Source organism: Alligator sinensis, unplaced genomic scaffold (genome assembly GCF_000455745.1).
Source record: "Alligator sinensis unplaced genomic scaffold, ASM45574v1 scaffold1411_1, whole genome shotgun sequence".
Classification (NCBI taxonomy): domain Eukaryota; kingdom Metazoa; phylum Chordata; order Crocodylia; family Alligatoridae; genus Alligator; species Alligator sinensis.
The window spans coordinates 205833-221439 of NW_005842963.1; the positions used below are offsets into that span (position 1 = coordinate 205833).

General features: G+C 53.3%; 1 protein-coding gene and 1 pseudogene across 1 annotated transcript in view; one reads left to right on the forward strand and one right to left on the reverse strand.

Annotated features, from left to right (window-relative positions):
- Positions 1-15607, reverse strand: part of LOC102381513 (zinc finger protein 271-like) — a 105408-nt gene that overhangs the window by 65626 nt on the left and 24175 nt on the right.
- Positions 20-11275, forward strand: LOC106722997 (annotated as a pseudogene).

The following is a 15607-nucleotide window of genomic DNA, read 5'->3' on the forward strand; positions in this document are numbered from 1 at the left end:
GGGCCGTGCCCCGGGCCGAGGGGCTTCAGCTGGGGCAGGCGGAGCACGAGACGCTCCAGGTGAGAGGGTTCATTTCCCCCTGAGCATCAGTGCTGCCGCCTGCACCTGCGTGGGTTCGTGGGATGTTCCCTCCCACCCCCAGCTCTTCCAGTTCCCAGCTCCCCAGTGACGTATAAATCTTGTCCCCAGGTCACAGTGAGTATGAAGGTCGAGGAGGCGTCCTCAGACGAGATGCAGCTCGTGGGGGCACTGCAGGACCCTGGTGGTTCCCAGCTGGAGGAGCCAAAGGCCTCTGCTACAAACAGGACTTTGGAGGAGACAGGACAGTGGGAAACCCCAGGGCCTCATGTCCCCAAAGAGGAGGCCCAACCTGATGAGGAGTCAGGTCAGCCTGTTTGATGTATAAGGTTAACAGGGGCTTGACATGGAGCAATAGTTACCACCCCCACCCCCCCCACCCCCAGTTATTAAGTTTGGTTATTGGGTATAGGTCAGTTGATTTGGTGGGGCAACTAAAAAGAAAACAGGGCTGGAAAAGAGGTCTCAGGTCCAAGGAACCAGCAGCAGGTCGGGTATTGGACCAGGCCAGGGCATGGGTCTGGGTGCCCAAGTGGCTGTCCTGCGTCCAGGGTGTGAGGTTCAGATGTCTGCCCCTGCCTGCGATACAGCCAGCCGCAGTATCTATAAGCACCTGGCAGGGTTGAGATGGGGCTTTGATCTCTTTGTGGGCAGCGCCCAGGCTGAGGGCCCCTGATCTTTCTCACTGCATGTGTACAGCTCCCAGCAGAAAGAGGCTTTATCTTGTTTGGGGCTTGCAGTGCTGCCATGGTAACAACCAGTGTGGTCACAGAAGTTGTAAGGATCAGTGATCAACTCTTTCGTTCCCCCATGAGCCCTCTGTGCCCCAATCAAGGGCCGGTGCAGGTATCGGGGAAATGTTTCCCCAGTGATGTATGGCTGGTTCATGTACAGTTAGCCCCATGCCTTTGTCCTGCTACAGATTCCCCCGATGCTGAGGAGACCTGGGAGTGGTCAACAGATGAAAGCTGCTCAGGCTGGTGCCCTGGAGGAGGCCCTTCCCCAGGAGCAGGTAAGAAGCGCTGGTTCTCCCCTTTTCCAGCAGCAGGAGGCACCGTCCCTCAGTGGAGAAGTCTCCTTGTCACATTTTCATAGATTCAGTCCTCCAACAGGTCTGCTTTTCTTGTTCTGCCAGTGCCCCTGGAAGCATTTCACGTGTCCTGAAGTAGACTGGCCTTACGCTTCCCTTCCCTCTCCCCTTAAAACGTGGATCCTGACATTGCACCAACATCCCTCGAACTTCTCTCCCAGGGAGTGATGTCCCTGCAGGCTCTGACACGGTGTCTTGATCAACAGCCTGCACTGGGACAAAGTGATTGGATCTCATGTCTAGCTTTGTACCCATGGAGGTCTGTGAGCAAGAGCTGTGGGACTGTGAGTTTTCTTTCTCACCCTTCTTCCACACACTGATGCCTCTGGCTGGCTCAGTTACAGGCCAGTACAGGAGATGAGCAGGGCTTTCCCCGTGCCGGCAGCAGCAGAGCTAACTTGCGCATTCTCCTCTCCAACCTGCAGGTGCTGGGACCCCGATTAAAGCTGATCAGCAGCCTCCCGAGCAAGGGCCTGTAAACTTGGAGATGCAGAGGACGTCCTCAGGGAGACTGGGAGGGAGAGGCTCCCGAACATCAGAGCCAGGCCAAGTGCAGAAGGGGCCAGTCAGGCCTTCAAAGCATTGGGAGAGCTTGGAGGTGAGCAAGGCACCAGGTTCAGTTTGGGGTGAGAGTGGAGTTCAGTCAGAGGTGAGGAGGAACCAGGGGTTCAGAGAAGAATTTTGGGTAGTGGAGAGACCTGAAGAGCGATAAGAGGAAGCTGACAGTAGCAGGAACTCTCTTCCAAATGCCAATATCCAGGGTTGCTGGCACTGGAAGGCCTGGTTAGAGTCCATGGTGTCAGGGCTCCCTCTGCCTCCAGAAGTGCAACCTCAGCTGTCTCTAGGAACTAATCAAATATAACATTTTAAGACCTGAAGAACCAAGAAAGAGCCCCTCTGGGTACATCGTGACACTCAGCCAGCACCAGGAAATAGGGAGCAATGGTCTCTACTGCTGAGCCCAGCAACTCTTCTCCAGCCTGGCTAGGACTGCTGAGCATAGAGGGTCTCTCCAGGGGATGCCAGCAGGGTCTTCCAGATCAGCCAGTGCCTGGGACGCCTCATGGGCAGGCAGTTTGGTAGCAGTAATCAGCACAACTGGCTGCTAGTTACCTGTGTTAGTCTGAGGTCAGGCAGAAGGCAGGATAAATTTGCACTTTACCAACTAATTGAATCAGAGAGGCATAGGAAAAAAATTTCCAAAGCCAAACTCATTTCTTCAGATGCAATGAAAGAATATGCCCAGGCCAGACTGTCAAATAGAGAGGGTCTTTCGAACACCAAATACAGGAAGGAGGGAGGTGGGAGTGGGGATAGTGCTGGGAAAGGGGAAAGTACGTAGAGACCCACATGCACAAGGGGGACACCTAAGCTAATCTAGGTAATAGGATAAGAATCCATAGTCCCTATTTGAACACAGTCCAGCCTATGGATGATTTCTTGTTGCCCAATTCCACATTCAAGTTTGTTTTTTATAGTTTTGGTCTCAGAACAGGACCTACGAGGTCAGCAGTGGACCGTCCAGAGAGCTTAAAGTGTCCTGCCACAAGCCTTTGTGTCTTCCTGACCTGATGTCAGATTGGGGTTCGTTCAGTCCTTCCTGTAGGGATTGCACCATCTGCCAGTGTAGACAGCGGAGGGGCATTGTAAGCAGGAAATGGCCTATATGGGAAAGGAAGAGCTTGAGATGAAAACCCCTCAGATGCTAACATCCATATTATTTGGTTTAGCGAGGCTGTGGTGTGTATTGAGGAGGGAGCACAGTTTGCATCTGGGTCCATTGCAAGGCCTGGCACCTTGGTGAGACTGGGAGTTAGGTAGCCTGTTGTTACAGAGAAGCTGCTTGAGGTTGTGGGGCTGCCGGTAAGCCAGGACTAGTTTGTCCCCCGTGGCTACATTGAAAGGGGGAGGTCATTCATGATGTGTCCAAGGTTTTTGAGCTGGGGGCTGCAGGTGAGACTAGCAATGGCGCTCTTTTGTCCTTGTTCCCAGGTTGGTATTGCAATAGGTTGGAGCGATGTCTGAGTCTGGCTTTGTTGCTTGCAGTGACAACAGTTTGGGGATTGTATTGTACTTGTAGGATTGTCTGGTCTGGGCACTTAAGCTTTGCATCCCGGTGGGTGGGAGGTATTGAAACAGATAATGTAGTGTAGAACCAGGCTGCGGATGATGGGTCTGGTGATGTACTTAGGATGAAAGCCAGGTGTGGTAGTGGGTGAGTTTCTGATGCAATGTGGTGGCAATGTAGCCTTCGCAGCCCTTCACCATGGGTGTCTAGGAAATGAGTAGGCTTGGCTTGGTGGAATATTCCAGTTTAATTTGAGGGAGGGGTGGAAGTTGTTAAAATCCTGGTGACATTTCTCTAGGGGTTCCTTTCCATCTGTCCATACGATGCAGATGCCACTGACGTACCTTAGCTATATGAAGGGGATGAGATGCAGCTGTGGAGGAAACAGACTTCCAGGTCTGTCATAAAAATATTGGCATGTTGTGGAGGCCATGTGCATGCCCCTGGTGTTGCCATTTGTAAGTATGTATAGGGAGTCCCCATATCTGAACTAGATGTATGTAAGGATAAAGAAAGTCAGTATTTGCACAACCTGCAAGAACGTGAAATGAATACCTGACTCTGTCCCTTTATACCACTGTCTGGTGGGGAAAAAAGACACCCCAGAGTTGATACCATCCCTAGAAACCACCTCCATGCCCACAGGTGTGACTTTGCCCGGAAGAGTCCAGACCTTATGTGACTCCATTTCCAGAGCCTACAATATGACAGATCCTAGAGTTTGAAAGCCACAATTCTTCTTCCATAGAAACTTACTTCGCAACGAGTCCAACCTGCCCCAACATGTCTCTGCATTTGGAGATCCACATTCCCTCTTCCAGCTTCTCCTTCTCCATCCCTTCATTTCCACTCCTGTGCCAGACACAGCAGGGATGTCTACAGCAACCCCTGCTCAGGTGAGACATCAGGGAGGTCCCACGTGTTGTATGGGGCCATCCAGTCTCACCCTAGACTCTAGGCTCTTAGCTTCCCATCCCAAAGCCACATGGGAAGGGAAAAGAAACTCCTGACCTCACTGTGCCAGGCCCTAGAGTTCCCTGGGGCGGTGTCTGGTGGAGAAGGAGAATTCCTGTGGTCCCCGCTCCCAGGCAGGGGTTCGTCCTGCGTGTCACTGCCATGACTATAGCTTCCCCAGGAAGACTTGGTGCACCTACACTACAAAGTCTGCACTGCGGTAGCACATTATGCCAGCTAAATTAGCTCCACATCTCCCAGAATGAGATGGCTTGGGCACACATTAACTCAAATGTGTACAGAGCGGTGTCCACATAACATGTCAGCTGAATAATGGGGAATTGTGTACCCCCACCTGTAGAGGTGCACTGATATATCGGTGCTGATCTGATACCAGACCGATGCAAATACCCTTGACTGTATGGAAATTGGCGGGTTTTTTGCATGATGTGGCTGATAATACGGCCAATAAATGACACGAGCATGCGCCCAACCGCAGCACAGCATGTAGGCAATGAGGAGCACAGCCTTGCAGCTTCGAGAGCTGAACCCAGCTGGTAAGTCTGTTGTGGTGGAAGGGGAAGGGGCAGGGAATGGGCGTGTGGGGGCAGATTGAGACCTCTGCAGTGAGAGAGGGAGTGGGGCTGGGGCAGGCGCTGCCCAGACAGGGTGGAGCGGGGCACAGGATGGAGTCGTGGCTTATCTGGGGGGCGCAGGGAGAGCGGAGGTGGGGGGCCACCTTCCGCTGCTGCATGAAACCTGGGAGGGCATGGGGGAAGTGGACACTTCGTGTATCTGCGTGAGTCAGGGTGGGCTGCTGCTGTGGGCTGGACCCGGGGCTGCATCTGGCTCTTCCTGGCAGTGGGGGGGGCTGGGCCGGGCTGCGCTCAGGGCAGGCGGTGGCGCTGCTGGGAGGAGGCACTACTGGGAGGAGGGCTGCAGCGCCCCCACCTCCCTTCCCAGTGCTGCCACTTCTGCCCCAAGTGCAGCCCGGCTCAGCTCTCGCTGCCCCAGCCTGCAGCAGCAGCCCACCCTGCCCCGCACAGATCCAGGGGCACATGCTCCCCATCCCCTCCCGAGATGCGTGTCATGGCAGGAGCCACCCCTCATCCCCCTGGACGAGCTGTGGCTCCGCCCCACACCCGGCCCCACCTGGGCTGGGCAGCACTTACCTCAGCCCCACTGCCTCCCTCAGCACAGGGACCTCGATCTGCCCTCCCCACGCCCCTTCCCCAACCCCTTCCACCACAACAGACTTACTGGCCAGACACTGCTCTTCAACCTGCCGGGCTGCGCATCGGAAATTGGATCGTATCAGCCAATATCCCTCCTTAAAAACTGGCTATCAATACCAGCCCCCAAAATCTGTATCAGTGCACCCCTACCTACCTGTCATGACTAAGCTTCAGATCTTTGTAATACAGAGTGAATGCGGATAGGACTGCTGGGGATAGAGGCAGCTGGAACAGGAGACACTGATAGTGTAACGCTTGTGACTGCAGCTCCAGGAGGTGTTCGAGGACGTGGCTCTGCATTTCACACAGAAGGAGTGGGAGCTGCTGGAAGATGAAGACAAGGTGCTTTACCGGGACCAGATGCTGAGGAATTATCAAGCCCTTGTTTCCCTAGGTAAAGCTCTGCTTCTCCCTGGAGCTATGTGAACTGAGAAGTTTATTGTCTTCTCCCTGTTTTTCAGCAGTCTCATCCTTGTGAACTTTTGTCTGGTGGTTTAAATCTACTTCTGGGGATGGCCTAGGCAGGGCCTAGTGAAAACCAGTTTCCAGTTCCAGAGGATCTCTTAATACAGGGACTTGTTCTGGCTTGTGCATAGGTGTGAGGCGCTTAGTTTTTACTAGATCAGTTTGCTTTTCTGGTGCTTTCTTTTCCCTCCATTTCCCCCAAAGGACTTCCTTAGGGAAGTGCTCAAATACTTTTTCTAGTTCAACAAAGGTAATTTAGACCATTTCTAAATTCAGGTGCTGTAAAATGTGTCTGCGTCTGCCTCCTTTTGTCCATATTCGTGACTCCCAGGACCTTTGTATTAAACCTTGCAGTATTTGCCAACCTGTGTACTCCCCTCCCCTTCTGGGATGATCCTCCCTTTGGATGGGATGATTGTTTCAGTTCTGTCTACAGCTATTTTAAAACCATCCTTCCGTGCGCCCTCTCTCCCAGAAAACATTTCCACTGTGAGCCGTCTGGCATGGATTCTTTTCACTGCCACAAGTCCTCACTTTAAACCCTCACTGAAAAGTAACTCATTTCCACTCCTTTGCCTGGATTTACACTGATAATATAGATGTTATCTGTCCATAAGTGTGCCCAGTGTCTCTTAATGTTGGTGCCTTGAAAACAGTAAAAGCTCTATCTTTGTGTCCTCTACTACATCACAGATCATTGCATCTCCACCCCTGTCCTTGGTGACTCTAAGTTTCATACCCTTTTTATACCTTGGAGTGGTTGGTGCTTTGTTTCCTATGACCATCCCTCCACCACCTGGGTGACAAGGGCTATCATCTCTTGAAGGCTTCTCCCTGCAGTGCCTTCTCTTTCACCCTAAATGGTCACCCTCCCTTGTCCGTCACAGTCCTGGTAGAATCCTTCATTTCACTGGATCCAGTCCCCAAATCCTGGCTTCTTATTCTCTGCCCAATATCCAGTCAAAAACCCTCTTTAACCACTGTCCCAAACAGGATATCGAGGTCCCACCCCTGACTTAATCTGCCGCATCCAGCGAGGAGAGGTGGAGCTCTGGGTCTGTGAGGACGAGGACCAGGAGAAAATCTTGAAGTTGGAGGACCTGTCTCCAGGTGAGCTGTGGTGTTCCCCTCCACCCCGCACCCCTCAGAAATGCTCCATGCCGGAGTCCCAGGTGCCTGGAAACTAGACTTGCCTTGTGCTGCCATTGCAGGTGCTGACCTCAAATACACTATAGTATGCTGTAAGATGTCCAGGCAGATGTGGTCCCCACTCCCTGAAATTCAAAGCAGTGGAGACAAGCAACTGTTTCTTTTTCTTCCCCTAATTATGGCTGTTAGGGGACAGTGGGTTTGCTGTCTTGATTTTTTGGCACGGATCTGGTTTCCCTGGGTTACTATGATCTTCAGTTTCCATGTTCACTGAGCTGTGTGAGAGTTGATTCCCCAGGCCAAGGCAGCCATACCTCTCTAACACCTTTTTCCAGGGATGATAGGATTTGTAGTCACCCATGGAAATTAGTCCAGTTGGCAGAAGCTCTGTGTAGCCATTGTTGGACAAGAGAGAGGCTGGGACTGTCCCTGGTTTCTCCTGATTAGAGTGACCTAGAACCCAGGCAGTGTTTCATCATAGTCTCAGGCTGTATTAAATTGGCTCCATGGGGTATGTGGGATTAGCAAGATTTCAGGCTGAGGGGAAGTGAAAACCCCTTGTTTGCATCGCATCTCCCTGTTTCTGTTTCATCTCTGGGGCCCTGAGTGTCACAGAGCCTGAGATTCATTACAGAATCCACATGCAGGTCAATGCCAAGGTCTTTGTCCTGGCGCAGATTCCTGTAACATGGAAGCCACCTGGGACTTGTCAGCAGAGGATACCTCCGTGGATTCATTCCCTGCACCAGACCTTTCCCTGCAAGCAGGTAAGAGGCACAGCCCTGCTCCTTTCAGAAGAGAGAGCCTCAGCTCTACATCCTCCCCTCGCTAGTGCAAGTTTGGCTTCTGCAGCATATCAGCCCAGTCAGGTGAAGCACCTGAAATCATCTTCCCCTGGGTCTGGCAGTGTGGTGAGAGAGAGCCTCCCTGTGAAATTCTCAGTCTTCCTATAAGCAGTTCCTCCTGGTCTCATCAAACTGTTAGAGCATGAACCCATTCAGATAGTATCCTGATGCACGTGTCCTACAGGTGTTTCTCCCAGCAGGGTCTTAGGTGATGGCAATGACAGCTGGGACAGAAATCCTGAGAATCTGGCTCTGAAATCCACATTAGGAAAGTTAGCCCAGCCCCTCCCTCACACCCAGCACTTGGGGGTTTTGGCGGGAAGAGCTTGTTTTCTTGACAAAATACATGTGTGAAGAGCCAGTCCTGCCTGGAGGCCCATCTCAGCAGAAGGAATATCAGTGTTTTATCCTTTCCAAAAGGGTAGGAATTAATCTGGCTTTTTCTTCGCCATGCAGGAGGTGCCTGGCTGCTGAGCAGAGCTGAGGAGCAGGTTTCTGAGGAAGTGTGTGCAAATCTGGAGCCAACACAGACTTCCCCAGGGTGTTTGGGTGAGATGGACTCCGTGAGACCTGAGAAGGACCCATGGCACAAGGGTCAGGGGAGGCCCCAAAAGCAGAAGGAGAATGTAGCAGTGAACCAGTTACTATCAGCAGTTGGTCGTGAGCTGTATACACAGAATGGGGACCAGCCGCAACACTGCACGAAGTGTGGGAAGAGCTTCAGCCAGCCCTCCAACCTGGCCAGGCACTGGTGTGTGCACACAAGGGAGAAGCCACATCAGTACTCTGATTGTGGTAAGAGTTTCCCACACTCCTCTGTTCTGGCTAAAAATCAGCCAGTCCACACTGGGGAGAAGTCACATCCCTGCCTCTATTGTGGGAAGAGCTTTAGCCGCGCTTCCTGCCTGACCCGACACCAGCTAATCCACATGAGGGAGAAGCCACATCGGTGCTCTTTGTGTGGGAAGAGCTTCACCTGCTCCTCGCACCTGGCTGAGCACCAGCGCCTCCACTTGGGGGAGAAGCCACATCGGTGCTCTGAGTGTGGAAAGAGTTTCACCCGCCCCTCCCACCTGGCCGAGCACCAGCGTGTCCACACAGGGGAGAAGCCGCATCGGTGCTCCGAGTGTGGAAAGAGCTTCACCCGCTCGTCCAACCTGGCACGGCACAAGCTTACCCACACAGGGGAGAAGCTACATCGGTGCTCCGAGTGTGGGAGGACCTTTATCTGCTCCTCCTACCTGGCTGAACACCAGTTAATCCACATGAGAGAAGCCACATCAGTGCTCGGAGTGTGGGAAGAGCTAGATTCAATCCTCCCTCTGGGTACAGTACCAGTGCATCCTCACCCTGGAGCATCCATAATTCTGCAGGCAATGAATGGAGGGCTTGGGGATGTCCACCTGCTCAGCACCCACCAGTGACTGCATTTAGGCAAGCAGCCTCATGCTGTTGGACTACAGGACGAGTTCACGTAGCCTACGGCCCTTGTAGGAAACAGCAGAACCAAAAGGACCCAGAGACTGGCTCCCATGATTTGACGTGGGGATGGGAGAGTGGGGGGGTGGTGCTAAGAGGAAACACCTCAGACAGGGGTTAACCCAGATTGTGGGTTAACCAGTGAGGAGACAATCTTTGCATTAGCCTTGGAGCCTGTGCATTCCCCATCATTCCCTACAAGCAGCCAGTGCTCCCAGGGGGAGAAGACATGCCTGCACAATTAGGTGTCCTTCCGAGACAACTGGATCCAAATGATACCCAGAGATTGTTGTTTGCTGCCTCCCAGCTTTGTCCTCCCCCCTGGTCCCAGGGTTCTGGTATGTGAGGCTCTTGAGTTGCAAGAAGGAAGGTGTTTATGTCCAGGGAAGCATTCCCTGCTCTCCACCCCGACGTTGTCTTTCCTCCCGACCACATCACTCCTCTCCCAGGCCTGCGCATGCCCATCCGAGTCTGTAAGGACCTGCTACTGCCACCCCCTGAGCCCAGTTTGGCAGGTTTACTTCTCTGTGGTCCAGAACTGCACCACTGGGTGCCTTCTGCTCCCTCTGCCTTCCTTCCCTCGAGTGCATTCCCTATAATGCATCGTATGTTACTAAAGCCCCAGAAGTGAACATGGTATCCCTGTGGTTGGTTTCTGTGTCCTCTCCAGAACTGTAAAATGGGACTAGACCAGGGCCCAGGACCCTTTCCAGGCAGATCTCTCTGACTTCCCAACCCCATCCCTTTCTAGAGCATAATCTGGGGCTGGTTACTAACCCTCAGGAACAGGAGTTGGTCACACCTGAGGCATTACTCCCATGTCCTGCTGCGCAGGTGGGACCCTGCCCTTTTGAAGGAACATCTGGCCAGGGGGCAGAAGTCCCTTTTCTGGGTGAGATGGGGTAGCAGGGGTGAAGGAGGTGCAGCCTGTGGCAGGTGCTGCTCCTGTGGGAGGGGGGGGAAAGTATAAAGGCATCTTCTGGGTGAAATGCAGCCTTTTGTGGGGCTAGGGTATGCTGGACTCAGGGAGACTCTTGGGCAGCAGGAGTGATGCAGTGACTAGGGAAATCCCTCCCTTCCTTCAGCACATTGATGGGACTTTGCTCAGCGGTATGTCCCTGCTGCTTATCTGCTCTGCGTTTCCCCTCCCCCTTCCTGACCCCTCTGTACTCTGTGGATTTCCTTGCTCCTGCCTTTGCCAGTGTGAGGGTTATTTTGCTGTGGACAGTTTATTCCAGTCTTAGTCACAAGCTCCGAGGTATCTATTCCCAGAGGTGGATCCTGGCTGGATCCAGTCCTGGAGCTCAGGGGACAGGACACCTCAGGGATGGGAATCGCCACGGGTGTGTTATCATTGATCTGCTCTGCCCAGGACTTCAGTCTGCTGCTGTGCAGAAAATGCCAACTCTCAGTATCTGGCATGCAGAATTTGAAAAAGGCCTTTTAAGTCTCTGAATTCCCTCTAAAAACCTCTTACGGAAATACTAAAAGGGAAAACTGTTAGTAAAATAGTTAGGTTTTTTTTTTAGAAAAAGGTTCTTGGTTTAAAACAACAGTAACAAGAAATGTTTCAGTGAAAAGCTAAATTGCAGAAAAGGTTGACACCCGCCCACATCCAAGTGAATACATTACACTAAATTATTTATTTTGGTCCCAAGGCAAATAAAATACTTTAAAAACACTGCAACTTTTTGTTTAAACTCAAAAGATTTTTTTTTCTTTGAATGCCACCCCCTTCCCCAGGAGAGAAAGGGGCAGCCATGATCTGCAAATAATCCTTCCATATAGTGTAGGCATTTGGAAAACATAGCTAGGCTGGGGTATTTTTGAAGGTAGAGGGTCTGTTTTTATAGTTTCATAGTTTCATAGTTTTAGGGTCAGAAGGGACCTAATAGATCTTCCAGCCCGACCCCCCGCCAGGGCGGGAGAACAACAAAAAACCCTAAAAACAAAAACGGGACTCAAATGAGTCCAGCCAGGTAGGTATCCAGCCTCTTCTTAAAGACCCCCAGGGTAGGGGCCAGCACCACCTCCCTTGGAAGTTGGTTCCAGCTCCTAGCCGCCCTAACTGTGAAGTAGTTTTTTCGGATGTCCAATCTGTACCTCCTCTCCATCAACTTGTGCCCATTACTCCTTGTTATGCCAGCGGGGGCTAGGGGAAACAGCGTCTCCCCCAAACCCTTCTGGTTCCCCCTAGTGAGTTTATAGACGGTCACCAGGTCCCCCCTCAGCCTTCTCTTGTGGAGGCTGAATAGGTTCAAGTCCCGCAGTCTCTCACTGTAGGGTCTGCCCTGTTGTCCCCGGATCATGCGGGTGGCCCTCCTCTGGACCCTCTCCATGTTGTCCACATCCCTCCTGAAATGGGGCGCACAGAACTGGACACAATACTCCAGCTGCGGCCTGACCAGCGTCGCATAGAGGGGGAGGATCACCTCCCTGGCTCTACTCGAGATGCACCTGTGGATGCACGACAAGGTCCGGTTAGCCCTGCCAACCATGACCTCGCATTGTCGGCCCATGTTCATCTTGGAGTCAATAATGACACCAAGATCCCTTTCCGCCTCCGTGCTCTCAAGTAGGGAGCTCCCCATCGTATAAGTGTGCTGCTGGTTCCTACTACCCAAGTGCAGCACCCTGCACTTGTCCGTATTGAAACACATCCTGTTCCTGTTTGCCCACCCCTGTAACCTATCCAGATCCTTCTGCAATCTCTCTCTCCCTGCTAGCGTGCTCACCTCCCCCCAAATTTTGGTGTCATCAGCGAATTTAAACAGGTTGCTTTCCACCCCAACATCAAGATCGCTGATGAAGAAATTGAACAGCGCAGGCCCCAGGACCGAGCCCTGGGGGACTCCACTACCCACCTCCCCCCAAGTCGAGTATGATCCATCCACCACCACCCTCTGAGTGCGACCCTTCAGCCAATCTGCAATCCATCTGACTGTGTAGGCATCTATGCCACAGTCGCCTAGTTTATTAATTAGGATGGGGTGAGAGACGGTGTCAAAGGCCTTGCTGAAGTCCAGAAAGACTACATCCACCGCGACACCTGCGTCCATGGCCTTTGTGACCTGATCATAAAAGGCAATCAGGTTGGTCTGACATGATCTCCCCCTAATAAATCCATGCTGATTGCCCCTGAGCATCATCTCGGATGCCGGCCCATCACAAATGTGCTCCTTGATGATCTTCTCAAAGAGCTTCCCCAGGATTGAGGTAAGACTGACGGGCCTATAGTTGCCCGGGTCCTCCCTTTTCCCTTTCTTGAAGATGGGGACCACATTAGCTACCTTCCAATCGTCTGGCACCTGGCCCAAGCACCACGATCGCTCGTAGAGCCGTGCCAGGGGCCCTGCAATAACCCCAGCCAGCTCCCTCAGCACCCTGGGGTGGAGAGCATCCGGACCCGCTGACTTGAACGCGTCCAGCCCCTCCAGAAGCTCTCTAACCCGGTCCTCCCCAACCTGAGGTCTGAAGGCGATCCCCTCGCGTCCGGCTTCTATCACAGCAGGGAAGTCCCGGTCCCTGCACAAGAAAACGGAGGTGAAGAATTGGTTAAAGAGGTCCGCTTTATCCTCTGACGCAACCACCAGATTGCCCCGCATATCCTGCAGGGGCCCCACATTACCCGGCGCCTTCTTCATCCTCCCAATATATTTGAAAAAGGACTTTTTGTTATCCTTAATCCTGGACGCTAATCCGAGCTCTATCTCCGCCTTGGCCTTCCTAACAGCCCGCCTGCAGGCCCGAGCAGAGGAGGTATACTCCTCTTTGGAGATTACACCCCCCTTCCACCGGGCGTACGCCACCCTTTTGGCAAGCAGGCATTCCCGGACACCCTTGGTGAGCCAGGGGGGCTTTTGGACACTCCTGCCCGCCTTGCTTCTTGTCGGGATGGACACCCCTTGGGCCCCGAGTATCGTTTCCTTAAGGAACGACCACTCCTCTTGGACGCTGAGTTCCTCTGCCCTCAAGGACCCCAGTTCCTCTCCCACTAATCTCCTCATCTCACTGAAGTTGGCCCTCCTGAAGTCTAGGGCCACCACCTTGCTGCGGGCCCTTGACACTCTACGCTGGATGGTGAATTCCAGCACGCGATGATCACTATTGCCCAGGTGGTCAAGAACCTGGAGGCCTCTTACCAGGTCGTCGCCTGCGGCCAGGACCAGGTCCAGCAGAGCATCTCCTCTGGTGGGACTGTGCACCTCCTGAATCAAGTGGAGGTCCTGCAACTCGGCCAAGAACCTCCTGGAGCGGTCCGTCCCGGCTGACTGCTCCTCCCAGCAGATGTCCGGGTAATTAAAATCGCCCATGACAACTACATCCCTTGCTTTTAGTGTCTCCGCAAGCTGGCCTGAAAATTCCCTGTCCAGCTCCTCCTCCTGATTGGGGGGTCTGTAATAGACCCCCACCGTCAAATCCCTCTCGCCTTGCCCCCCCTGGATCTTGACCCAGAGCACTTCAGCTCGCCCTTCCCCTGACCCCATACTGCTGGCAGAGGATGTGTAGTGCTCCTTGACATAAAGTGCCACCCCCCCCCCTTTTCTGCCTTCTCTATCCCGCCTGTACAGCCTATAGCCCCTAATGTTAACTGCCCAGTCATGGGACGAGTCTCACCTTTCTTTTTTAACTTCTCTTCTGTTCCTGGTCTCTCTCATAGGTTATTTTGTTTTCTTATGATAAGCTGCTCTGAGCCTTCATAGGAAGAGTGGAATATAGATGGAACAAACTAATGGGTGCATCTATGTGTGCAATTAATGTGTCTGAATTTTACTGCATGGTAAATTCAAGTGCATTAAATTTTGACCAGGAACACGTCTACCCACGTACCCTTTAAGGTGCAGATTTGCATCCCATGAGAGCACTTAGGTCCAGGGCTGCTCCTGCCCTGCTGTGTCTTCTTGCAGCATCCAGGGGGCGCTCCAGGCTTCTGCTGCAACAACCCAAGTGTTGGGGCACTTTTTAAATGGCCCCACACCTTGTTGCCTGGCCACGTGCTTCTCTGGCCCAGAGCAGTCTGCAGCCTGCTGGCACAGTCCTGCACGACACTGTCCCACAGCTTATGCCCAGCGTGCTAGGGAAATCTTTATTTCCCTCCAGAACACAGCAACAGACCTGCCCTCCCTCCCCTGCCTAACACCAGACCCCACCCTGAACCCCAATGCCCACCACCAAAAAAGCACCCTCTTTTCCACGAAACTGTTCACACTGGTTCTTCAACGACTGCTGGGGCAGTGTGAGATGGAGGTGTCCATGACATGGATCCCAGGGAGAGGCACCTGGCACCCCAGCATCTGTCAACACCACTACAGATGTGGACACTGTGGCGAGCCCAGTGGACTGCAGGATGGCCTGAGGGCAAGGGCAGGTGCTGTCCAGCTCACTCAGCCCACTCCCTGTCCTCTTCAATGGGGCTGGGGCCGGGAAGACCTATGTGCAGAGCCAGGCCAACTGTAACCAGCTTCAGCTCGGGCTGCATGGAGGGGTGGCGAGCAGCAGGCAGGGGTCCTGGCTGGTGCAGGTGGCACTGTGCCTCCTCCCAAGCCCACTGGGGAGTATGGGGTGCGTTGCAGGTGACTGTCAGAGGCTAGGCACAGCTGGGGCCAGGGATCAGGCAGCACAAAGGTGACCACCAGGGCCAGGATGGTGTCGAGGACCCTGCAGTCCTCCATTGCCACCGCTGCCAGGCCCACCATGGCATCCTGCTGGTCCTGGGCCTCGACCAGCCTCTCGAGCAAGGAATGACCAGCTCTTTGCCTGGTCATTCATCTGGTCCTGGACTCACCAGGCCACATAGTCTGTGAATCGCTCCTCCACTGCAGTGACCAGCTGGTCCAGAAGCGTGGTGTGTTGTGGTCTTGGCTCAGACACTGGCAGAGATGGTGCAAGCAGAGGGCACTGGCCAATGCTGGCGGCATCCTTGGAGATGCATCTCTACTGGTTGCTGGTGGCTCTCCCCTGCATGCAGCTGCTGGACCTGTAGGGCAAGGACAGAATGGCTCTTTATGAGTGTTAGCGCACATTATCTCTGAAATAATAGTGTTGAGGGACTCTGCACTTCCCAGCTCAGTTTGGGGGTCATGTGTACAGGTGCCCAGGGACTGTGGCAAGTTCATAGACTCCTAGAAGTCGGGTCGGAAGGGACCTTGCAGATCTTCAGGTCCGACCCCCTGCCTGGGCAGGAAGAAAACTGGGCTCAAATGACCCCAGCCAGGTAGGCATCGAGCCACTTCTTAAAGACCCC